Source organism: Macrobrachium nipponense, chromosome 2 (assembly GCF_015104395.2).
Source record: "Macrobrachium nipponense isolate FS-2020 chromosome 2, ASM1510439v2, whole genome shotgun sequence".
Lineage (NCBI taxonomy): Eukaryota > Metazoa > Arthropoda > Malacostraca > Decapoda > Palaemonidae > Macrobrachium > Macrobrachium nipponense.
Window position 1 is genome coordinate 86,443,150 of NC_087201.1, and position 27,919 is coordinate 86,471,068.

The following is a 27,919-nucleotide window of genomic DNA, read 5'->3' on the forward strand; positions in this document are numbered from 1 at the left end:
AGAGACAACGAGCCGTGAAAAATATCCCAGCACAGTCCCAGCTACTGGAGGCATCTACTGGGTGTGAGGTGGGATTTTGCCAATTTATCACAAAACCTTTTGACTGTAGTAGTATTAGGTTTTTCAAACACTTTTTGTGGGCCTCCAGATCGATCAGTTGTCTAGTCTAGGTGGGTTATTAGTTGTACAGTGGTCCCCCGCGAATCGTATCAGACCCCCCCGTGAATAGTTAGAACCCGTGAATGTTTGGAACCCCTATAAAAACGCTAAAAACAGCCTATTAAGTTAGTTAAAACTCAAGAAAAACCCACTACAAAAATTTTCATACTTGGTTTTTTATTAGTTTCATCACAAAAAGTGCATTTTATGATGAAATTCATAAAAAAAAACAGGAATTTGTGGATATTTATTATAGAAAAATACCGCAAATGCGTGAATTTTCCGCGAATAATGCAAGGAAACGTTCCCGAGAGAAATCCGTGAATATGTGAGTCCCTGAATATGGAGAACGCGAATACGGGAGGTCCACTGTATTTCTGATTTCTTAAAGAACTACTGTTACTAACTTCGTCAAATCTTTTGGCAATGTTTAGTCCACAGGGCATGGATTTGAACCTGTACATATCTTTTCCTATCTGGACCATTAAGAAGGGACAGAAGAGATGGGCAACAGGGGTGTGCCAGTATGCATCTTTCAGATCTATAGTTGTCTAAATCTCTTTTAGAACAATTGAATACACTAGGCAATGGTAGTTATTCTGAAAATTTGGCAAACCATGTACTTGTTCAATGTTGATAGGTCTAGGATCACTCTTTGTTTAGAGGAATCCTGTTTGGGGACACTTAGAGACGTACTTGGGGAAGAATATCTGAAGTTTCTCTACGGCTCCCATTAATAGGGCCTTTCTGCACGTAGCATTCCAGAGAGGGGTCTGGTTTTTGGAAGATCCCTTTTACCGGAGGGGGAGGGGTGAGAGTGTTTCCACCCCTGCCTTTTTAAAATTAATGCTGTGCCCTCAAAGGAAAGACTTTAATTCCCTGTGGTGTGATTGAAGTCGACCATCAACCTTACCATTCCTATTGGTATCTGCCTCTTTCTCTGCCCCTGCCTTTGACAGGCATTCCATTGTTGTTTTTCTTTTTCCTATAAAAGGGTCTTTGGACCTTGTGAAAAAGATTATCTTGCTGATGTTGTTGTCCTTTTGTAAGGCATCATCCCTTTAGAACACCTACCTGTTCTTTAAGGAAAAAGACTTAAGGGGTGACTGGAGGCTTACCTTTTTAAATGAGCCTTTTTGAGTTGGGTAAGGGGAAGTTTTGGGTTTTTGTTTCCTAAATTCTCTTTTTTCCCAGAAGAGTGTACTCTTGTACAATCCCTGTTGGTGGGCTTGCTTGTTAAGTTTTAAACCACAACAGACTCCTTAAACAGGGTCTCTTACAAAAAGGGTTATCATGTAATAATGAAGTTACATTGGGAAGTGACTAGTTGGAGCCCTTCAATGTTTCAAATCGCACTTTTATGCGCCAAACTAAAAAGTTGTAGAATGTTTTCCAAAGGGTTCTCATAAGATTTTTGATGACAACAGCAACAATTGTTCAGGAACAATTTGGAAGCCTTTTGATGGCAACTTCCAGCAAGGTGGTAGAGGTTATAATACTAAAGAGGTGAATCCTAGTATGAAATTCTGCAGAGGCTGTCACCTCTGAGATTCTTCTCATAAGCTTTTCCCCTTCAGAGGGGAGCTGTACAGTCCCCGGGTTACAACGGGTTCGGCTTACGACGTTCCGAGGCTAAGATGCTTTTTCAATTATATTCATCAGAAATTATTTCCAGGGTTACAACGCATGTCCCAAGGTTATGACGCCTACAACACTGATCTGGCAGAAGAAATATGACACCAAAAATGCAAAATAATCAATATTTGAAGGGGTTTTTTGATTAAAAATGCAATAAGAATGAAGTTTACATAGTTTTTAATGCATCCAAAGCATTAAAAGTAAGGTTTTCTTAGGATTTTTCCCGATGTTCCGGCTTACGACGATTTTCGGGTTACAACGCGTCTCAAGAATGGAACCCCCGTCGTAACCCGGGGACTGCCTGTATACTGAACTAACTTAAATTCTTTTTTGGAATCATGCATCAAGTCCCTCATACATTGCCATTCTGTGTCAGTGACATTTTCTGATGTTATTCACAATCCTTATAGAATTGATCATATGTCGCAAGCTGTGTATCCCATCTGGGGAAGCTTGCACATTTTGACTGAGCTTCAACAATTGATCTGTAGCTGCCTGTTAACCAAAGAGGCAGAAGACTTGGATAAGTTACAATACTCCACCACAAATACAGTAATTTCAGTCAGGGGGGGAAATATCCTCTTCAGCAAAGATAGCTGCAAAGGGGGATAGATTTCCTTCTATAGAAGGTTTCACCCATGGCTACTTGAAAGTTGTGTCCCTGATCCATATGGGTTCAGCAAGGTCATTTCAGTGGCAATGGCCACTTCATATTCCATAGTAAGAACTCTCCATTTAAAAATTCCTTTGCGACATTAACCTGGGATGTAGTGGGGACTGATGTTATGTGGGTTTTTGCCTAAACATAAAATACCTGGAAGATACTGGGAACTGATGTTACTGGGTTTTGACCCAAACATAAATCTTGATCTGAGAAAACAGGGTTGCATATCTGCTGCCGAAGTTTTGCCAGAAAGATACGAGTTCTCTTTTCCTTAGTCCTACTGAACCCTAGGAATCATGGAACAGCTTAAAATGAGCAGTTTCATCCTTAAAACTGCTGCCAGTAGCATACTACAAGTTTGCCATATATGTCGACCAAGCAAATTTTCATATTTTTTATTACGCTATATCCATGGCAGGTGGTATGAGCCATACCCACTGGCACAAAATGAACCAAGCAACTTGATATATAACACTTGAACTGAGGGTCCAGCATAGTGATAGTCCTGTAGTGATATAAAACAAGTTGTTATCGGAAGCTAGTCAGTATTAAATTATTAATGAGGGTCACCTCTGCAGTTCCTCATACAGTTTCCATATATTTGTAAAATATTCTATTAGAAATCTATTTTAACTTAAGCCCTTTGAGGTTTAAGTTAATTTTGACAGCCATATATGGCTGCATTAGTCCTTTTGCAAAGGCTATGTAAAATTTCAATATGAATTGTTATACCATTCGGACTAATGTCCTATGCACTAACTTTAGTTAGTCCCAGCCACTGTTTTAAATGGCTTTAGGTTATCTAATTATCATTAGGATACTGCTTATATCCAGTCCTAGGCTATTTGGGCTAAACTACCACTTAGTACACCAACAATAGTATGTTATGTAAATTGTTCTCTCCTATCCAAGTATAGGGTATTGTATAATCCAGATTATTAGATCAAATGTACCCTCGTAGTTAGGCTTACATCTTTTTTCTAGCCCAAATTGTTTATATCTAACCCTAGATTTATTATATAAAACAGTAACTTTTTAATTTTATAATGTGAAACTCACTAATTTGAAATTTTATAGTTAGGCTATCACCTAGTATATGGTTTATGGCTTTTCACACACAATAAAATCATTGTTTCATATTATAAACTAAAGAATTTTTAACTGAAACTTAAAATTGTACTCTAAGCTTTCAGCTTATATGCTTCCATGAACCTTGGCAATGAAATTAATGAGCAAAGAACAAAATATTCGGAGCTAGCCTAATGATCGTAAACCGTAAGAAGCGCCGATGTGTACTCGTGAAATAAGCTGATTACAACTTTTCATGCACAATAAATCATTGTTCCACAGTCTAAACTAAAAAATTTCTAACTGGAATTTACAATTATGCACTTAGCTGAATCAATAAGCAAAGAACAGACTTTTCTGAGCTCTGGTTTCTTGACCGATCAGAAAAGGAATGGCGGCTTGGTCGGATTTTGGTCATATGTAAATAATATGATGGTGTGCGCGCACATCCACTTTCTTATTCTTGCGGTTTTGACGTAGGTAAACTGGGTACTACACTAGCATTTGCTGAGGATAATAGAAAGTGCCCTCTTATCCTGAGTCCATATATACCATATCACTTATGTTCATCATAACGACAAAAATACCTAGCCCACATGACCAGCTAAGAGAGTTCTTTGACATTAGTCTGGTCACCATGGAGCTATGAACAAGACAGCGACTACACTATCAAAATATCGCATTAGTAGGAAGAGCAAAATCTTGAGATGGGTATATGCTTGTACTACATGGTGCACAAACCAGGGCACTGACAGGGAAAATAGATTTCAAAAAGGTGAGGGTCACAGAAACTGATTCATTGCTAGAGTATGGTGGGAAGATTGTATGACAAATGAATAGTTTGGACACTGATTAGAAAAAATGAGGAACAGCTAGGTTAGAATAGCAGCAGATATGGAAGTAGACGGAAGAAGACCAATATGAAGGTCTAGAAAATCACAGCGAAACAAGATAGATGGCAACCTAGACTTGATGGAAGTTTAAGTAAAATAAGCACCAAACATGGCAACCTAGACTTGATGGAAATTTAAGTAAAAAGAGCACCAAACAAAAGAATGGAGAGAATTCATTTCACATCTAACTCCTGATGGGTAAAGGCTAAGGTAAAAATGTTTTTGATGATGCCCTACAATTTCAGTTTGTACTAATTCAAAATATGTTTGGGATAAGTAAGGATAAGCTCTCCTTTTTTACCCTAAAATTTCCTACCCATTCCACCTTACTTCCCTCTACAGGGGAGTAATAGCTACAGTAGGTCTTAGCAATGCACTAAGGCATTCCAAATATTCCTTTAATCCTTTACATCTCAGCTACACTGCTTTCCCTGTTAAATTTAAAATGTTATTTCTAATCTTTTTCTGCCAAAATATATAGCCTCTCCATTTTCATCTCATTTAAGAGCAAATACAATGGATCAGCTTTACGTGTGTCTAGACATGAGATTCAGTGGTTTGGTTAAAATATCAATAAAAATAATAATCTACCTAACCCTCTTACGCCAACTGGACGTATTTTACGTCGACATTTTTTGTCTCCCGTGTGCCGATTGGACATATTTTACGTCGACTTACAAAAGTTTTTTTTAAAATTCGTGGAAAAATACTTATAGGCCTACCAGCTTAAAACCTTTGAATCACGCGCCTTGGGGGATGCTGGGAGTTCACGGATCAAGGTGTTGTTTTGTTTACAATCGTTACGCAGGCGCGCAAGCGCGAATTTCTTTCTTGCCGCACTAAAAAGTATCTGTGACACATCTCGGAAATTATTTTGTCACGTTGACATAATTTTTGTACCATTGTAAATTACCCGTTACATGAAGTATTATATATGAAAATGTGCGCATTTTTATGTAAAATACAACAATAAAATACTCATGATTGTAGCTTTTATCAGTTTTGAGATATTTTCATATATTAACGATAATTGCCAAAATTTCAACCTTCGGTCAACTTTGACTCTACCGAAATGGTCGAAAAACGCAATTGTAAGCTAAAACGCTTATATTTTAGTAATATTCAATCATTTACCTTAATTTTGCAACTAATTGGAAGTCTCTAGCACAATATTTGCGATTTATGGTGAATTTATGAACAGACTTTTTCCTTACGTCCGCGCGGTAACTCTTCCGAAAAAAATCATACATGCGATTGTGGTAATGTTTGCACCATTTTAAAATTAGCCGTTATATAAAGTTTTATATATGGAAATGTGCGCAATTTCATGCACAATACAACTAAAAACAACCCATGGTTGTAGCTTTTATCAGTTTTTGAGATATTTTCATATAAATAACGATAATTGCCAAAATTTCAACCTTCGTCAACTTTGACTCTACCCGAAATGGTCGAAAAATGCAATTGTAAGCTAAAACTCTTGTATTCTAGTAATATTCAAGCATTTACCTTCATTTTGCAACAAACTGGAAGTCTCTAGCACAATATTTCGATTTATGGTGAATTTATGAAAAAAAAAAAATTTTTCTTTACGTCCACGCGGTAACTCTTCCGAAAAAATCATACGTGCGATTGTGGTAATGTTTGCACCATTTTAAATTAGCCGTTACATAAAGTTTTATATATGAAAATGTGCGCAATTTCATGTAGAATACAACAATAAATAATTGAAGGTTGTAGCTTTTCTCATTTTTGAAATATTTGCATATAAATCACGATAAATAGAAAAAAACCACGTTCGGTCAAATTTGACTCTACCGAAATGGTCGAAAAACGCAATTGTAAGCTAAAAACTCTTACAGTCTAGTAATATTCAGTCATTTATCTTCATCTTGAAACAAATTCGAAGTCTCTAGCAAAATATTTAGATTTATGGTGAATTTAAAAAAAAATCTTTCCTTCCTTTCTCCGCCACAAATCTCCGAAATGCATACGTCCCATTCTCGGAATATTTGCTCCATTTCATATTAGGCATTTCATAGAGTTTTATATATGAAAATGTGCGCAATTTCATGTAGAATAAAACGAAAAATATTTGAAGGTTGTAGCTTTTCTTATTTCCGAAATAATTGCATATAAAAAATATATATATAAAAAAATTCGACATTATGTCAACTTTAACTCGTCAGATATGGTCGAAAACTGCAATTGTAAGCTAATACTCTTACAGTATAGTAATATTCAATCATTTGTCTTCATTATGAAAGAAATTGGAAGTCTCTAGGACAATATTTAGATTTATGGTGAATTTTTTAAAAAAATATTTGTTTACGTCCGCGCGTTACGAATTCATGCATTATTTTGTGATAATATTTTCTCTGTGTTGCTTTTATCGTTTTACAATGTGTTATATACCAAAAGGATCGCAATTTAGTGTACATTACAACGAAAAAAGTAACTTGTTACCTTTACCGTTTTGCGCACAGCGCGATTTGAATACAATTATATATGAAATTTCGTTTTTGTGCTATCATATATCGCATTATTTATATATGATAATGATAATTTTTTTCATTTCTGATGGTTGCATACTAAACTTCAGCCAATGACAAAAAAAAGGAGTAAAAAATGAACTCTTAATCTTGAAAACTAAGCGCGCTGTGATTTTTTGAAAAAAATATTTTTTCCGCTTCCGCGCTCACTCTGAAACACCTCCGGCACACGGGAGACAATTTTTTTTTTACTGCTTCGGCGTAAGAGGGCTAAGTGCAGGATATTTATATCTCAAATTTCAAAATAATTTGTATGTAATTTATTGCATATCTGTAAACTACATACATCATTTACAAAATACATCTGATGTATAAAAGTACTTATAATAATGTAGGTGATAAAATCCCAGGATCAATGGATCCACCTCTTATGCAATAGCTACTAGACAGTCTGATATGGATACTTCTCTCCAAGCACACTTTTTTTTTTTTCTTCACCAACTCATGCAACAATGAATACACCACAATGTTGTCCTCATCAATATTTCCAGCCAGTTGGGTCACACCACTCAGTATAAGATACTGACCCATAAACAACAGCCGCCCAGCCCAACCCAAACCAATAGGGTGGATTGAGTTTGTCAATAAGGGTATTCTGATCTAAAAAAAAAAATACAGATGGAAGTTCCTGAAACCAATAATAAGTCTCCCATACGTAATGGACCCAAGAATCTGATAACCCTTATCCAGGCATGGGATACAAAGCATCACAGAGGAAAATACAAATGATGCAATGTTGTGAAACTGAGAACAATTAATGTTCTAGTGCTAGTATTGTATACAAATGCTAAGTTAATGTAAATACCATAAAATTACCTGGAACCACAGTTTTCATTAAGTATTTTGTCAAAATGTTTAATGCTAAGATGACATTGCTGACACCAGAATCTGAGAAATCTTCCACCTTCTGCTGATAAGGTGGAAGAGCATTATGGAGAGAGAAGACTAAAAATCAACAAGAGAAAATCTGTAGAGAAAGTGTAAATCAACGAGATAAAAACAAAGCTTATGGTGACCGGAAAGGAAGCAAAGAAAAATGAACAGAAAAATGTACACTTAAGACAGGAATAATGAGGTTGTCATGGGGAAGATGAGAGGGTGACCATAGCCAAAAATATTATATACTGCAAATCATATAAAATATAAGGACATTTCACTTCTCATTCAAACCCATCTTAATATCCAAAAAAGCTAACAATTAAATCACCTTGGCTAAATAGTAAATGTAATAATACATACAGTAACTGAAATTCATCACAGAATAGGTTCTCCTCCTCATGTCTTGTTTTATAACAGAGAACAATGCTAAGGATAAATAAACTGAGAGCAAAGATATCTGAAAATCATCATGATACTGTTATGAATGCAGTACATATCATAACATATTTAAATCAATAATAAAATATGGTATTTTTATTTTACATAAAATTAGATTTAGTATATACTTTACCAAGTAATCACATAGCTAAAAGTTGCTAAATACCAGCAACTAAAAAATTTTAAATTCATGGTAGCGATTCTTTTGTTTTAAAGTGTACGTAAATGGCCCCACCCACTTTTGGGAAAGAGAAGAACAACTGAGCAGAGAAAACCAATTTGTTTATGTATACAGTGGGGGCATCGCTTATTCACGGATCAGTATTCACGGATCCAGTTAATCACGGGTTTTTTCTTGGACCGTTTCTCATGTTACATCACTGGTATGAATCGCTGCATCACGGTTGTGTTGCGTATGCGATGTTTTTCGATAGGCTAACCCTCGGCCGTGGTCCGATAACTACCAACATTCATTTAAAGACTCATATAATGATATTAACTGACAATAAAGGTAATAAAACCATTCTCACCTAATATATTATTGTCCTATCTTCGAAATAAATAGCCTATTCAAGGTTTATGTACGACGTTCATTGGTAGGCTAAGCGTAGTTGCAGTGCGATAACCACCAACCACCAACGTACACAAACATTCACATTATGATATTAATTGACAATAAAGGTAATAAAACCATTCTTACCATATATATTATAGTCATATCTTCATAATAAATAGCCTATTCGAAGAATAATTCCACATCATTGCACTCAACTTATCGTCGGAGTGGCCAGCCACAAAATGTAAGCATATACCTTTAAGTACGAAAATGGTTTATGTATACGGTTGCGTTCAAAGCGACATTTTTTGTTTTGATAAACTTTTAGAAATTTTAATAGTAGTGGTAGTGTAATTACAGTAGTAATAACATTAAGGCTAAAATTAATTCGAACTTCATTATTATTTTGGCAGTATTCGTATATAACTTCTCTGAACAATGAAGTCATACAAACGCTATTTGTCATAGATTATCGTAAGTATTGCTGTTTGTTATTGGCGACGAAGCGTAAACGAAATACATAAAAGCATTTTTTACCTTATATATTATCGTCATATCTTCATAATAAAAAGGCTATTCGTGGGAGTAATTCCATATCAGTGAATCAATTTTATCTATGCGAGGCCAGCAGCTGACAAAATGTACGTACGTATATGAAAATCAAATTATGGTAGCGTTCACAGCAAGATTATCTTTCGAAATTTTTATAGTACTATTCATGCTACGTAGTAATAATGTTTGGAATATACGTAACATTAATTTTCAATACAAAATATCATCGTTATTTTGGTAGTGAATAATAGTTTAGAATTATCATACATACACTGCATTGTTATGGGTTTGTGCCAGTGATAAACAACCAAAATAACGTTCTCCTTTAACCTGTTAAGCGTCCTCCCCGGATGAGCTCGCTGCTAACGTACCGTCACGCTTTTTTTGTAATCAGCGATCATAGCACTGATGATAGTTTTTCAAAGTTAATATTGATTTTTATGTTTATTATTCTTACTGTAATTAAGTGTAGGAAACTCTCTCTCTCTACTCTCTCCTCTCGTGTCTCTCATCATCTCTCTTCTCTTCTCTCTCTCGCTCTCTCCTCTCTCTCTCTCCTCTCTCTTCATCTCTCTCTCGGAGTCCAGTCACTCGGCAAAGAAAATTCATCTTCACTCCCGCTATTGGAAGAAAAGTTTGTATCATCACTGGAGGATTCAGAACTAGAGCTCTCATCATCAAATAGGTTATCAATATCAGACTCCTCATCTAGTATTTGAATGATCTCACCTGAAGAAATACGCCTCCTCTTGGGACATTCATTGTGAAAGACGCGAAATCCAATTGTCTCGATAAACGCCCGAAGCGTATTGAAAGAAAACCAACAGGGACAGGCAGTTTTTTAGCATAAGCGACCACCAGGAAAGAGTTGCCAGGCTGGAAATAAGTTCCCCGTGTGCTGAGAGTGTTACCAAATGATGTTCCTACACTTTCTATACGAGTAAACGTATTATTACGGGGCTGACGGCTTGACAAGCACAGTCAAAGTTTTGAACGTAATATCCCGTTGAAGGCGCTACCGAGTAGATCGCGGTAAACGTATTATTACGTGGGTGACGCTTAACAGGTTAAGTCAACGCGTTTAGGAAAAACATGACATAGAATCGACTTTGCGACTTCGTTCACTTTGATATTTTTAACGATACAATAACTATCATTTGTACTACTAAAACCATCTTCACATAAGTAATTTTTCGTAAGATATGTGTTGTTACAAAAGCTAGCTTATACATAAAAGGCTTTTATAATTTAAGTCACCATATACATATGTACCCAAACTCATTGTGGGGAAATTTATACTACTGTTTCCTCGGATATTGAAATACTTTAGCATCATTCAAACACTTTAATAATATAATGCATAAATACTAGGCTATACATATTTACATCGTATACAAATACTACATACAGTTATTATACACATACTTTTATATACAAAGTTAACAGTTATATACACATACTTTTATATACAAAATTAATCATATGAGTAGTGATCAGACGACAGCTGTGCACTGGACTACGTACGTACTATGTACTTGGAAGATAAAACAAAACAAAATTTTTGTTGTTTTGTTAGTCGCCGGGATAGATTAACATTTTTCCAGAGATTAAAGAGCTGAATTTTTCTTTTGAAGGTATGTCAACCGCGTTAGTAAATAGATATCATCTTCTAAGGAATTTTTTTTTTCTCTTCTTTTTGCGGAAGAATCTTCAAGCCATTTTGCATTCAAAGTAATGAGAAGGAATCATTCTATTCTTCATGAATCAGTAAATACTTACAACTAATAATAAAAACTAAAACTACGTACTGTATGCAAAACACATACATCATCGTTAGCTTCGTGTGTGTAAACGTTCATTCTAAGAAATTACAGAGTAGTATAACTAACACCTGATTGGTTGGTTGGTAGCCATGGAGATCTGTTATCCAATGACTGCCCTCTGCTTCTGTTCTATTTATAGACATACGCCATGGATGGCACTAGGTTTTGAACGTTACCATGTTCGTGATTTTCTGACTGCTGACGGCAAAAATTACTCAATAATTTTCTTTATATAATTATTCCTTCGTGAAAACAATAATATAATATCGCGGTTGACATACCTTCAAAACAAAATTCAGCTTTTTAATCTCTGGAAAAATGTTAATCTATCCCGGCGACTAACAACAACAAAATTTTTGTTCGTTTTATCTTCCAAGTAGTACGTACGTAGTCCAGTGCACAGCTGTCGTCTGATCACTATTCATATTATTAACTTTGTATATAAAAGTATGTGTATATAACTGTTAACTTTGTATATAAAAGTATGTGTATATAACTGTTAACTTTGTATATAAAAGTATGTGTATATAACTGTATGTAGTATTTGTATACGATGTAAATATGTATAGCCTAGTATTTATGCAATATATTATTAAAGTGTTTGAATGATGCTAAAGTATTTCAATATCCGAGGAAACAGTAGTAAATTTCCCCACAATGAGTTTGGGTGCATATGTATATCTAAGATGACTTAAATTATAAAAGCCTTTTATGTATAAGCTAGCTTTTGCAACAACACATATCTTACGAAAAATACTTATGTGAAGATGGTTTTAGTAGTACAAATGATAGTTATTGTATCGTTAAAAATATCAAAGTGAAACGAAGTCGCAAAGTCGATTCTATGTCATGTTTTTAACTTTAACGTATAGCGGTATGAAAAACACCAGTGTGTTCCTAGCGATGCGTCATCAATATAGTGGTATGAAAATACCACATGGTGTTGTAGCGATACGTAATCACAAAGTACAAATCCTTTTCCCGGACCATCCTCAGAATTTTACGACTCTTCAACTTCAAGATCGATATGGTAAAATATATTATATAGTCATACTTATTGTTAAAATTCACAAGTTGAACTGCAAAACATTATTATATTTTGATTGTTATGTACATATATTTTTTGTGTTTTACGGAATGTTTGTTTTGAAAATAATACCTATTAGTGAACATATGGTATTAATTGTCCCACTATTTTTATTATAGTGATCTTAATTATCTCACATTCATTTAACAGTATTATATTAATATTTATTTAAATAAACTGTAATTAATAAATTACAATAATGAAAAACATAAAGGGAAAAAATGTTTTTGCTGCAGTAGTGGTGTTTGTTTGATTATGCATCTGACCTCACATTTCCGAAATCTGAAAAAATTCCAAAAACCGAAACATCGGAATGTGTGTGTACTGCACATTTTTTAAAACACGCACACAATGTCTACACATTTACTGCAAATTACAGTACGTACGTATTTATTCCTGAGAGAGAGAGAGAGAGAGAGAGAGAGAGAGAGAGAGAGAGAGAGAGAGAGAGAGAGAGAGAGAGAGAGAGAGAGAGAGAATGATTAAGGACTCCAAGGCGTGTTATTTTTACAATTATTTTATCTTGGGATTTTTTTTTAATCTTGAGATTTTCTATTCAATTCTCGAGATTAATAAGAAAATTACCGTAAATTGACTAGCATCAGCACACATCTGAATGACTCGGCCATTAGCAGGCTAAACCACCAACCTTATGAACTTGCATGATACATGAGATACATGACAAAACACAAAACCACTGTTTATTGGTGAAAATTAGGGGGTTGCACGATATGGGAGATTGCACGTTATTCGAGTATATACGGTATGTGATTTTTTTTAGCCTTTTATGGAACAAAATCTAGCAAGAAATTGCCATTCCCAGTTGGCAACACTGGCCTACAAACGTTTGTTTGGTGTTGTTATGAAATGTGGTGTGCGGCGCGTTCTTTAAATTGTACCCATATAAACGAGTTAATTATGTGGCATCCAAAAGCCCTGATTCTTTTACTCTTATGGGAAAGACGCCTAAAGGTCAGATGAAGGTTTTTACGTGGAATATACTAGTATTAACGTGTTGTGACGAAGGGAAGAGATGTTTCGCTGCATACTGTTGGTAGCATTATCGTTATTATATTACTGGATTGCACTGCAAAATCGTCGCCATCTTTTATCAACATAGATTGTTGGTGAGTACCCATATGATTTACATATTTTGATAGTTCTCTTACCACTCATCCTCTCTTTCCTTGTAAAAAAAAAAAAAAGAGGCCCACCATGCGTATGTAGGCTTCTAGCTGTAATCCCTAGGCTAGTAGGCTACATACCTATGTACAGTAGTACATATACTACATTTATTTTTTAAGGCTAATTTTGTACAATAACTTTAAAACTGTCTTGAATTTAGTTTTAGGTGATAGTTGAAAACATATTTGGTGTTTGAACTAAAGTAGGCAGTTATAAAGATTGGAATAGTGGTCTTGGGTGGGTTAACTATTAAAGTAGGCAGTTTAAGCAATTTTTGAGGGGGGTATCAGGATAACACGGGTATTTACTTATCACGGGGGGGTTCTAGGCCCTATCCCCCGTGGATAACGAGGCCCCACTGTATGTCTCTGTGTGGAGCAAGCCAGCTCTCACTGTAATTACTAGGTAAGTATATACAAAATCTAATTTTATTATAAAAATACAATTTTTGTATATGTAACTTACCAAGTAATTACATAGCTGATTCCCACATTTTACCCCCCCCCAAAGGACGGTGGAATACGTGGACTATTCTACTCCCAAACAATGTTACTACAAACAATGAAATGAGAAAGAAATTTCTGCTAACATACTCAGAGTGCTTGTTGATTCCTTATCTGTTAAGAGAGCACCAGCATGATAGATAATGCCTCTGGTATCACGCTCATCTTAACTAGTACAGATGGGGCGCAGTAAAGTCACGGGTCACCTACTACACAAGTGGGAGCTTTGAATATTTTCCTATCCTAATCTTTCCTATATGCAACAAATGTGCAATCTACCCACCTGTTCATGTTGTTCTGCAACTCTTTACCCTCTACACAATTTCTAATATTTTCCCATAAAACTCATGCTTTAGTTAATACATCAGCTATTTAAGCTTTTTCCTTTTATCCATCTCAACCATCCTTTATTTCCCCAAATATAACTATTTTCATCTTATTGACTTCAATTTTCCCTATTTTTATTCTCTTACTACTTACACCAGTATACTCAATTTAATCGCTGTCATTAGTTTTACTATCAGTATTAACCAATGCTTCTAATTTTCTCCCTCCTGCTATCTCTTCCTACAAATGTTTGAAATATATCAATCCTTCTATGGCCTCTCCCCCCACCACACTCTCCGGGATTTTCTGAACTTCCACCATATGGGACCATCTGTCAAGGATATACCGTATATACTCGCGTATCATGCGACTTTTGTAGCCCTAATTTTGGAGCTAATTTCAAGGGGGTTGCATCTTACATGACATACAAAATAATAATCATATATTAGTATCATATGATAAAATACAAACATAATAGATATGCCTCTTTTCCAGGGATATTTAAAAAAATTTTGTTTTACTTCACTGCAACCAATAATATTATATGTACACACGTGAGATACGTGATAAAATCATTTTTTGTGGGTGAAAATTTGGGGGTCGCATGATATGTGAGATCGCGTGTTATGCAAGTATATACAGTAACATAACCCAATTGTGTATGGCCATCTTCTATACTATTCCCAAATGAAGCATCTGCATAGGCTTCCCAATAAATATTTTCTTCTTCCAACTCACTTATTGTAACTTCTCCAATTATGTTCTCAGTTTTTCTCACAATTTTAATTGGCTTTTTCATATCTTGGAGTCATTCCTTCTTTAAAAGCTTTATTTAATTCACCAACATCATATGATAATTCTTGCATGGTATGTGGCGATACCAAATTCAACTGTCCAATTACTGATCTGTATTCTGTTAACTCCTTTTGTTCTAACACTATTACCTGTAAATCTTCTAGCTTCTGGTTCTCTTATAGAATTTATATACTGCCAGTGATTATGACAAAATCTATTTTCCTTATGCCTACTATTACACCTATATACTTAAAACTTTTACTTCCTTGTTCTCCTACTTGTAATTTCCCTTGCAATTTCCCAATGGTTTCCTTTAAAATTCCTTCAGTTCCTCCGTAGCAAAAATCATCTACATGTGTACACAAAATACCATTCAATTTACAGTATTGTCTTTTCTCCAAAACAATACATTAGCTTCTCGTCTACTTCTCTCGCCTTTAAACTCATCCACTACTTTTACTACCTTACAATACCATGCTGTTGCTGCATCCTTGAGCCCAAAAACATTTTTCTTCAATTTCCATAATCCACTCCAACCATCTTCCTTAGATGGTTTTAAATATATTTCTCTTCCTATTTTGTCACCTTGTAAATATGCAGTTTTTACATCTAATGTATAATAATTCCAATCTTTCAGTTTTATTATTATCAAACAAAATTTTTAAATTTCAGCATTGCACGTAAGTGTCTTTCCCATCCAGCCATCTCTTCTTCAAAACCTCTGGCTACCAATCTTGCTTAACATACCCTTTTCCCTCCTTTTACCTCCACTGTCACTTCATGATCACTCACAACACTTTTATCTTCCATAAAAGCTTTCACAGAAGCCCCAATCTGAGCTACTGTGTTCATGAACATGTCAAACCTCTTCTCAAGAATGACAACAGTACTGGGTTTGGGAGTGTGGGAGCTGGGTCCAGAGTTAGGTGGAAGAGATGCAGGACTATTAATGGGGGATAAAGCAGAGAGAAACAATTGGCAATTAGCAGGAGAATTAGCTGATTCCTGACTAGCTAAATTTTTGTCCCTTGCAATCCCTCTTTCTGTCCTTCTCTAGTTTATTTAAATGAAAATTTAATATTTTCAAATCCTTAATTCCTCAATCCTTATACATACTCATCACAAGGCAAACTTCAAGATGTACACTTAGTGTGTGAATTATACTTTGCTTAAATTAGTCTAGTATTGAAGCCTGTGCTGCAATAGCAAATATTTGTCGAATTTGTATCAGACATTCTGCAAACTAACTATCGGATCAAAATAAGAGAAAATCCTATATAACTAATCACCAAAAGGCTACCAAAACAAAATACTTTATCAATTCGAATCCCACAAGATCAACAAAGAAATTTTGAAAATCGCTGCTGCTCATATTGTTGCCAAAAGCTGGCATAAACAAATTGGTTTTCTCTAAAAGAAAAAATCGCTACTGCGAATTTCAAATTTTTTAGCTGTCAGTACTTAAAAACTTTTAGCTATGTAATTTACTTGGCAAGTTACAAATACAAAATATACAAAGTTACCGGCCCAATAGGACCAAAATAAGAAAGTAAACTGGGAAAATTAAATACTGCATGAACTTTATGGTATCCGTGACTGATCACTAACCTTTAGCTCAAATACTGGAGTTTCAATTTCAACAGCTCCATGCATGTGGAACACAGACTCTATAGCACAGAAAACCTGAAACACAAAATAGTTTTTTATCCACAAGCCAACTACCCCCATGATGAACACTTTCACCACCATGTATACTCTACTATATGCAGACTTTCAATAAAAAACCTCAATAACCACATTATTCCTTTTCTAGGTGTAAAGGAATTCAATAAAATTTATAGAAAAATAAACTCAAAAAAAGGAATTACCCATATAAAATTATACAGTCGACCTCTTTAATCTGGCACTCCCATGATCCAAGGGTGGTGCCACACCATTTCAGTTTTTGGATTTTTTTCATATAGCATTTTAGAACTGAAACTTTCTCCGTAAACATATAAACAAGCAGTTTATTTACTATGAAAACATTCTGTGGAAGTCAAAAGCATTCAGCATATAAAAGAACCACAACTTGTGTATGTAACCTACATCCACTACCCTCCATACAAACGAGTTACACTCCAAACAGCTGTTCATATCTTGAATTGTTCGTGAGTTGGTCTTCACGCACATTTAAGTACAGTATGACAAAGTCATACAGTGTTTTGCATACAGTACGTAGTTTTAGTTTTTAATAGTGTAAGTATTTTACTGATTACATGAAGAATAGAAAGATTCCTTCTCATTACTTAGAATGCAAAACAGTTTGAAGATTTTTCTGCAAAAAGAAAAAAGAAAAAAAATTCTTTAGAAGATGATACCTACAGTGGTACCTCGAGATACGAAAGGCTCAACTTACGAAAAACTCGAGATACGAAAGCTGACACGAAAATTTTTACTGCTCTACATACGAAAAGTTTTCAAGATACGAAAGGTTTCTGAAAGTCCGAGATTCGCCTGATAACAATTTTGAAACTCACACCGCGCCGCGCCCCGCCATCTTAGTTCTAGTAGACTAGCCACCATCCTCCTGCTCTCCCATTGGTTCCTGATGCTAGCCAAGCGATGAGATCCTTCTCTCCTATTGGACAGTATCCCTCCCATCATGCATCTTACGTGGTGGCATGCCTTCGCTTGGCCACTTCGCACCCGAAGCTTTATCGTACGCATGCAGCATTCATTCGGTCCAACGATTTCGTTTAGTATCATAAATTCGTTAGTGATTTCGTTGTGCTACTTTATCGTGTTGTGAGAACCTAATTAGTATACGTACTACATACGTAACTTAATTACGTACAGTACATATAGTCATGGGTCCCAAGAAAGTTGCTGAAGTTCACAGAAAGAAGAGAATGCTTTCTATGGAGACAAAAATTGAGATAATAAAAAAGTATGAAGCTGGCTTGCGGTTGAGTGTGATCGCTAAGGAATACGGCCGAAATCCGTCGACGATAGGCACCATCCTTATTAAGCAGAAGAAGCCATCAAAGCAGCTACACCTTCAAAGGGCTGTGACCTATTTTGTCCAACAAGAGGAGCCATGTGCATAATGAAATGGAAAGACTGCTTCTTGTATGGATCGAGGACAAAGAAATCGATGGCGATACAATAACCGAGACGGCAATCTGCCAGAAGGCCAGCGCTATTTTCGGCGATTTGATTGCCCAAGCCGAAGACGACGGCAGAGAGGGGACATCAACTGCAACCCCAGAGTTCAAGGCTTCTCACGGGTGGTTCAAAAATTTCCATAAATCGGTATGGCATTCATTCGGTGGTGAAGAAATTGAAATTACATAAAGTATAAAAAAGTAAAAAGAAATGTAAAAATAAAAAAAAGACAAAATAAATTTTATTTTAAGTTTTTTGTAAAGTTAAGTGTTACAGTTTTGTTAATGTGTTTTGTAAAGTTTAGTTTGTTTTTCTGACATTTTTTTATGTGTTTCGTAAAGTTAAGTGAACTCTGGGGTTGCCGTTGATGTCCCCTCTCCGCCGTCGTCTTCGGCTTGGGCAATCAAATCGCCGAAAACAGCGCTGGCCTTCTGGCAGATTGCCGTCTCGGTTATCGTATCGCCATCGATTTCTTTGTCCTCAATCCATACAAGAAGCAGCCTTTCCATTTCATTATGCACATGGCTCCTCTTGTTGGACAAAATAGTCACGCCCTTGGAAGGTGTAGCTGCTTTGATGGCTTCCTTCTACTTAAGGATGGTGCCTATCGTCAACGGATTTCGGCCGTATTCCTTAGCGATCACACTCAACCGCAAGCCAGCTTCATACTTTTTTATTATCTCCATCTTTGTCTCCATAGAAAGCATTCTCTTCTTTCTGTGAACTTCAGCAACTTTCTTGGGACCCATGACTATATGTACTGTACGTAATTAAGTTACGTATGTAGTACGTATACTAATTAGGTTCTCACAACACGATAAAGTAGCACAACGAAATCACTAACGAATTTACGTTTCTAAACGAAATCGTTGGACCGAATGAATGCCGCATGCGTACGATAAAGATTCTGGTACGAGGTGGCCGGGGTAGGGACGCCACCACGTACGTACATATAAGATGCATGATGGGAGGGATGCTGTCCAATAGGAGAGAAGGATCTCATCGCTTGGCTAGCATCAGGAACCAATGGGAGAGCAGGATGGTGGTGAGTCTACTAGAACTAAGATGGCGGCGCGAGTTTCAAAATTGTTATCAGGTGAATCTCGGACTTTCAGAAACCTTTCGTATCTTGAAAACCTTTCGTATGTATAGCAGTAAAATTTTTCGTGTCAGCTTTCGTATCTCGAGTTTTTCGTAAGTTGAGCCTTTCGTATCTCGAGGTACCGCAGTAATTTCGTATCTCGAGGTACTACTGTATTTACTAACGCTGTTGACATACCTTCAAAACAAAATCCAGCTCTTTAAGCTCTGGAAAAATGTTAATCTTTCTGTCTGCTGGTCACACCCATTATAGCCCCCCGACTAACACCAACAAAATTTGTTTGTTTGTTTTATCTTCTAAAGATGTAGGTATTACCTGTTGATACAGCACATTTTTAACCAGTATGCCCATACACACACACACACACACACATTCAGTTGCACGTGTGCTAATACCTATTGGTTTCAGAGAGAGAGAGAGAGAGAGAGAGAGAGAGAGAGAGAGAGAGAGAGAGAGAGAGAGAGAGAGAGAGAGGAGAGAGAGAGAGAGAGAGAGAGAGAGAGATTCATCTCTCTAATCTCTCGAGGAATGTTAAAATTTGTTCCCTACTTTATGTAAATTTAGTCCATGCGACTGACAACAAAATTCATATTTATTTTTTTTTGTCTTCCAGATATGAATTACCCGAACTGCACATTTTTTAACAAGCATGAACACACTGCCTGCATATGTACTAATGTCCACTGGTTAAATATACTCAGATTACTCTCACTCTCTCTCTCTCTCAGATTAAATATTTAGGACTTCAAGGCTTGGCATATGTCAATTATTTTATTATCTTGGGATTTTTGGTTAATCTTGGGATTTTCCATGGTCAATTCTTGGGATTAGTAAGAAAAATGCCATAATTTGAGTAGCAGTAGCAACAGCTGCAGTGCATACCCAAATGAATCGTGTAAGCCTATAGCACGCCAAACTATAGTATATTTACAAAATGAGCAGAGCTCTCTGGCTGGGCTGTTTTGGTGGTCCTGCGTGTTTAATCTCCGCATATCTGCCAAATTTATAACAACAGAGATAAAACAATTTCTCCCATTACAGATATCAAAATTATCTTTTCCGTTATGCAGAAATCTAAATAATTATGTAGGTTCACAATTGATAAAGTTTTTTTTATGCAATGACAAGAAACAGAGTCAGATTTTCTATCAACATGACACATCATTTCGGTGCTGTTGCGAATACTTCAACCAATTCCACGTGCATTTAAATCCACACTGTACAGTCTGGAGGCTGTTCTCCCTTCTACTTGATTTCTTAATATCGTAGGTATAGAATAAATTGGTGAGCAAGAAAATATGAAATAAAGCATAACAGAGTAAGTTTGACCAGTGAGAAAATAAACAACCTTATACAGACAGATTCTCTCTCTCTCTGACAAAATAATAGATGGGAAACAATGACTGAATATTGCTTGAATGCGATATGGCAAAGTTTTGGCCTGACTGAAGTGTGGAGTGACTTTGACACCGACTTACAAGTTATTCCTGGTCATCTCACAGCCATGAATAGACATCAACTTCACAGCCAAGAAAGGGCAATCATATACAAAATAAATAGGTATGGAAAATGGGAAATGCGGGCCTATGTTGTCCCATACAAAAGCTCTCCCTCAGACAGCTGTAAGATTTAGGAGAGAGAGAGAGAGAGAGAGAGAGAGAGAGAGAGAGAGAGAGAGAGAGAGAGAGAGAGAGAGAGAGAGAGAGAGAGAGAGAGAGAGAGATAAAAGTACCTGGGAATGAAAATCCCTTATAATCTTATAATTATAGCCTCGGGGTTTGTCTCAAGGACATTCAAAGGTCTGTCACACACGGGCAGTTGTTTTTGTAAAATTAGCATAAGGGCAGATCTTTAAAAGCCACGCCAGTGAGCTCGCCATGGTGACAAGACTATACCTTCTATATGAATTGACGATGTCCTATACGAAGATGCAGGAGATGAAGATGAAATGCTCAAAGATCTGGAAGATGACGAATATGATGACAGCCTTGATGGCGAAGAATTCAGAGCCTTATTTGATGATACGGACACAGAGAGCAACTCTAGAGGATTTTAGTTTATTAATTTCATGCATTTTTTTACTTTAATAAATTTTCACTTGCCTGTGTATCCTAAAATAAAAATAATAGTGCAAGTAACAAATGTTTCTTTTAACGAGTAAAACAAAATGTAAAAAATCCTTCGGTATTGTGCCATAATCAACTGATTTGGAAATTATAGATGGTAAGTCTAGAACAGTTAAACATGTTGTATAAACCAAAATAATGCAAATGGCGCACGATCGCTCTTTTGTATTTTAAAATACAATATGTAGTAATATGAGAATACATACAATATTATTGGATATAGTGAAGTACAAGTAAAGCATAACTTTTTAAAAGATCTACTGTTTTCCTCCGGTAGTAACTATCGCAATCTGCCAATTTGGGAAAGCACAGACGGTACGCTAATTTTAAACCGCGTGTATGATGCAACCCCTTTAAAATTAGCTTCAAAATTAGGTTTCAAAAGTTGCATAATATGCAAGTACAGGCAGTCCCCGCCTTACGACGGGTTCGGCCTACAATGTTCCAAGGTTACAGCGCTTTTCAATTATATTTATCAGAAATTATTTTCAGGTTTACGACGCATGTTCCAGGATTACAACACCTTCAATGCTGATCTGACAGAAGAAATATGACTCCAAAAATGCAAAATAATCAATATTTGAAGGGTTTTTTTTTTTTTTTTTTTTTTTTGTTTTTTTTTTTTTTTTTAAATACAATAAGAATGCAGTTTACATAGTTTTTATTGCACCCAAATCATTAGAAGTATGGTTTTCTCAGGATTTTTTACAATGTTCCGGCTTACAACGATTTTCAGCTTACAATGTGTCTCAAGAATGGAACCCCCGTCGTAACCCGGGGACTGCCTGTATATACTGTACTTATTTTTTAAAATATATTTGTAATAAATATGTAATTTGTAGATGGGTATTATTTATCTTCTCAGCAGTGTTTGTGAATGGTGAAATTGATTTTAGATACAGCATATGTTTAATATTAGAATTTTACCAAATTTTTCTGGGTGCTCAAGTTGAGCTCAACCTACATGGACCTTTCACAGGGTACCAATATAGCAAAACCTATCCAGGGTTAAAGAAAGATTTCTGTCATCTGGAATTTTCTGTGGTCCAGAAGTGGTCTGGTCCCAAAGGTGCCAGTTTACAGAGGTCGGACTGTAGTTCTGTAAACTAATAATATAACAAGATTTCCAATACGATAGTTAATAACAATGTAAGAATAAGATAAATATGCAAATGCACATGGAGGCACAGTTACTTACATTTCTTCGCACCGCCATTTCAGCTGGGCCATAATCCCTTGTGCCCTTTGGAGTTTTGAGGACAAATTTGCCTGGCTTTCCCTTGCCACCTTCACCTTTAGATTTTTTGTTCTGAAGATAAAAGTCAATGTTCTAAAAAAGTCACAAAAAACCTGACTAAATAGTTATACAATGCTACTACTACCAACCAGAACATTCCCTTATTCACACGGAAACAAGCCTTAATATCTATATGAGCATTTCGCAAGTTAGCTCTGCCTGTTCTGTACAGCAATTATTGAATGATTATCAACTAAATGAACACTCATATCACTCATATAATTAGATTTTTCATGATTATACATTAATTTCTACTGAATGAAGAGTTGAATTATTAATATAAAGAAATTTAACTAGTACATCTGGCAATACTGTTCTAATAAAAACATAAATATATTACCTGGGTTGCATTATCCTTTTCTATTTCTTTATCCATTTTCAAATTATTTTGTAAGATATCAGAAAGATGTTCATCAACCTGAAAAGACAAGAAATATTGAAAACTGACAGAGTTAGGGCAATGGATGAACAGAGTGAATATGAAATACATTGAAGTCAATTCACAATGCACTGCTTATAACTACGAGAGAGAGAGAGAGAGAGAGAGAGAGAGAGAGAGAGAGAGAGAGAGAGAGAGAGAGAGAGAGAGAGAGAGGAAATTTTACTGAAATAATACACGAGAGAAATAATTCTCCGAAAATCTAAAAATAATCCCATTAAATTAAATTTGATGTAAATTTGATGGAAAAAAATATAAACTTAAAATGGCTTAATCCTTATCAATTACACTAAAACAGCAGATCTCAAGAAATACATATAGAGGAACAAGAATGAACCACTGTGATAAAGCGTTTAACTATATAGGACCATTTTATAATGGAAAAGCCACTTTAATTTAAAAGTAACAGACAAAAGATATGGTGATCACCCTAAAAAATGTTACTTCCTAACAGCTTAAAGACAAGACATACACAAATTATCTGTACTTTTTCTTATTCAGTTATAGATATATTAACAATACCAACAATTATCGACAACATTAACACCTTCATGATGAATATTAGGAAAACAAATTAATTACTACTAGTTGAAATGTACTACCTGTTACAGTCATTGGCATGCTTGAGAGAGACCTCTTTCACTATAGGTTGTCAACCACACTGCAATGCGGTATCAATGGAGATACAGAGATTTTAACTCATAAACCACTTATTATTTTAATTTTCCTCTAAGTAAATTTTGCTATTAGTATACATCTGTTATACCTATGTAGGCAAATGAAAAAATCAAATATATCATCAAATAAAATGTAAAAAGTATATCACTACTTCAAGACTATATAATACATGCAATACTGCTCAAGTGTTTATTGCTTGATACTGACTATAACTCAAAACTTTTGGCAAATATTTACCCCTTACAAACAGTTCGGCATTACTGTGAAGGAGATTCAGATTATGATGCACGTATGAAAACATTCATTGACTTAAACTATTTCAAATTCTTAAGTACTCTCATATTTTTCATGTCATACTAATCATCACAGAATTACCAGTCACCAACTAGTAATTCCTTTACAAAAAGTTCTTTAAGAAAAATGACTAAGTGCAACTGCAGGTGAAGAGTCTTATTTTATTAACAAACAAAAATGGCTTATACTTTTACAAAATTACCTTTTGTAAAATGTATGTAAAGTTTTATATTCAGATTCCATATTAGATTAACTTAGATTTGGTATGTAAGAAGAGAGATCCCTGTCCAAAAGCAGGATGTACCTGTCAACAGTTAGTAATTGGAAGCGCCCGAACCCTTCGTATTGTTGTGAGAAAACTTATCACATAGCAATAGGAAGGCTTGCTTTTACTCATCTTTTTTGTAAACAGTTAATAATTTAGCCACGTGCAGTACATATTCCGTAAAGTTGCATTAGCCATTCATATCCAAAAGTACGCATGTCGATTGTGTCATGTTAAAAGATTCTAGAAGGTTTGGTAGGTTGTTCAGAACATTTCACATACGTATGACCGGAAGCGATGTCATTATGTTACTTCTAGAATATTCTTCAATTAATTTTTAGTAATTAGAGATTCTTTTATTATGAGACTGTTTGATATTATCTCTCTTGATTTGTTGATATTATCGCTCTTGATTTGTTAAAAGAGAATTTATTAACTTGTCAGTAATTCAATTATGAGATGAAATAGATGTCTCATTCCCAAAACTATTATGCCATTTTTGTAATGGTCATTCTTGATGCTGTTAAAATCCTATAGATTTGTTATTTTTTGTGGAGTCCGAAAATACAGTGTAAAAAAAATGGTAACAGGCCTATCTCAAGTGAATTTGGGGAAATATGAAGCTTCAACTGGTACCTGGTAATGTGTTATACAAGTTTGAGTGCACTTAAACAAATACTTAGGGTATTTAGGTAAATTGGTTATTTAACTTTTTCAGATTTCAATTTTTTGTCTTGAATTAATTTTATTTCTTTGGAAGTTCCCTCTTCTCAAGGACTCCCACTGTATAAAGGGATGCCAACTCTTGGGAGCCATCCCTGATCCCTTTATCGATACAAGAGAGAACCCCTCACTAATTGGAGGAACTATCTATAGGCAACGAGGGGGCAGTCCTTGATCTTGAGTGCAAGTGACCAATCAAGGAAGCTTAAAACCTCAAAATCTTTAAACAAGTTTTTTTTTAGGTGAGAAAATTCTGAAGAACTAAACATAACATTTACAGAAGAGAATGCAGATCTTCGCAAAGTCAATCAACCTGGAAAAATCCCTCTGGGAGAAGGCCGAAACTCCCAGAGAAGGGGCTTCACCTGTGATGTAGGAAAAGTGTCTCATCTTAATAACCTGGAAAGTCACAAGATGGTTTTTACCTTGATCCCACTTCTCCACTAGCCAGCTGTTAACATCACTCAAGGCTTCCTTCGCAGCAGAAGAAAGCACCAACTTGGGGAATGTCGAAGAATCAAATGACTAGGAATCCATACAAAAGCAGAAGTGGGTGAATGGCGAAGGACGAGCATTCTAAACGAGTACATCATCCTCCTTGTCAGAGGAAACAAGACACAAGGCCAGGAAGTTGGGGAGCTAACAAAGCCTTCTTGAAGGAGCTCACAATACTGTCTAGTTTGCTCTGAATCAAATCCACAAAAGTGAGTGCTTGCGTACTAGCAGTAGGAGAGGCATGAAGCAAGGGAGAGAGATACTATACAGAAGCAGGAGATGGGTGGAAAAACAAAAGGGTTCCAACCACTGAAGGAAAAGCTGAGATGTTCACATATGAAGCTAAAAGAGAAAATGAAGAAGGGCACTTGAGTGCCAGTGGACCCCCGTATTCGAGTTCTCTGGATTCGCGGACTCGCACATTCACAGATTTCTCTTGGGGACGTTTCCCCACTGTATTTGCGGAAAATTCCCATATTCGCAGTATTTTTCTATGAAAAATATCCACAAATTCCTGGTGTTTTTATCAATTTCATCATAAAATGCACTTTTTTTTATAAAATTATTAAAAACCAAGTATATTACATTTATTATATATATATATAATATATATATAGATATATAATATAGAATATATATAGATATATATATGTATATATATAGGTTTATATATAATATGTAAGTAGAGTATGTATGTATGTAGGTTAGTATGTATGATATGATATTATGGATATATATATATATATATATATATATATATAATATATATATATATATATAGTATATATATACTTATAATATAATATATATACTATATACACACACATCTATGTATATATTGACTTACAATAATTTACATCAATTTGTTGAGCATAAATGAAACACACACACACACAACATACATATACTATACATACATATATATATATATATAAAATTTACTTTTACTTCTTGCCATATCAAACCACAAATTTTCCCTTTTCTGGGATTTTCTAGAAAAAATAATGTAAGTCTCTCATTAACCCATGAACAAAAAGAATTTTTATCACTTTAATGTCACTCATTAGCCCATGAACAAAGTTTTTATCAGTTTATCATAAAAAAAAAAAAAATTCATATACATCACCAGGCGTAAGGAAAGGTGTATCTGCAAGCGCTGGATTTATCCCTGAAAAATGTTACGAAAGTCTAGCAATATTGTTGGACAATGATCCTATAATATGTTTGTAACATGTGCAAACCCACTTTCCACCTCTCCTTTTCCTACTTCATTATCACTTATTTCATCACTTGACAGCTCATCACCACTCTCATCCTCTTCCTCAGAAGGAACATATTCCTCACTGTTTTCACTCATGTTTTTGCGGTAAAAATGCAAATAAAACAAAGAAAATCATTAAATAAAATGAAGAAAATTATTAAAAAACAAGTGTGTGAACTCTACCATGAATGTGCATCAACTGATGAGAAGGCTGTGACGTCATAGCTAAGAAAGTCCAAGATTGGCTGAAAAAAAAAGTAGGAGCAGCTTAGTGTGTAGGTACGACCTACCCACACCTGCAAAAACCTGTAGAAGACATAACCAAACAATGCAAGCTTTCCTAATGTGCTATGGAGTTATGACGACATATATACGTCACGGGGACCGTCACTACACCCTCCATGACGTTGTAAAAACATCACAGTCCTGAAACGGTTAAGAGATTTCTGGCTAGCTAAAAACTTACTAATGTATCTAACAATCGCCTTCCTCTTCTTATCCCTGGCCGGTTTATTTAAACGTGAATTTACGGTTTTCCACCTTTTAACTTCCCAGTCAGTACATGCTGTACACCTTAAATCTACTGAACAAACTGTACTCTACAGTCTGCGCAGACTGAAAGCGAATCGTAAGATTCCTTAGTTAAACAAGTAGTATTGTAGCCTTTGCTGCAATACCTAAAGCTAGTCAAACTTGAGTCAGACATTTTGAAAACACGTCCACTAAAGTCATAAAAATCGAGAAATGAAGTCTAAATCAATTGACCAATTTGTCAAAATAATAATTAAGCAGAGCAATTGACCAATTTGTCAAAATAATAATTAAACAGAGCCGAACTCTAATAATTAAACAGAGCCTAACTCTATCTATAGTATATGCCATAATGCTATCAAAATGATATTGTTATGATACAATAAAGTTTGTTCATACTTACCTGGCAGATATATATATAGCTGTATTTTCTGAAGTCCGA

General features: G+C 35.4%; 1 protein-coding gene and 1 pseudogene across 1 annotated transcript in view; one reads left to right on the forward strand and one right to left on the reverse strand.

The window, feature by feature from the left end:
• The window catches only part of LOC135221242 (elongation factor 1-beta-like), a 127,540-nt gene that overhangs the window by 44,921 nt on the left and 54,700 nt on the right, over positions 1–27,919 (forward strand). The gene's annotated exons all lie outside the window — the stretch shown is intronic.
• The window catches only part of LOC135220753 (histidine--tRNA ligase, cytoplasmic-like), a 66,024-nt pseudogene that overhangs the window by 8,507 nt on the left and 29,598 nt on the right, over positions 1–27,919 (reverse strand).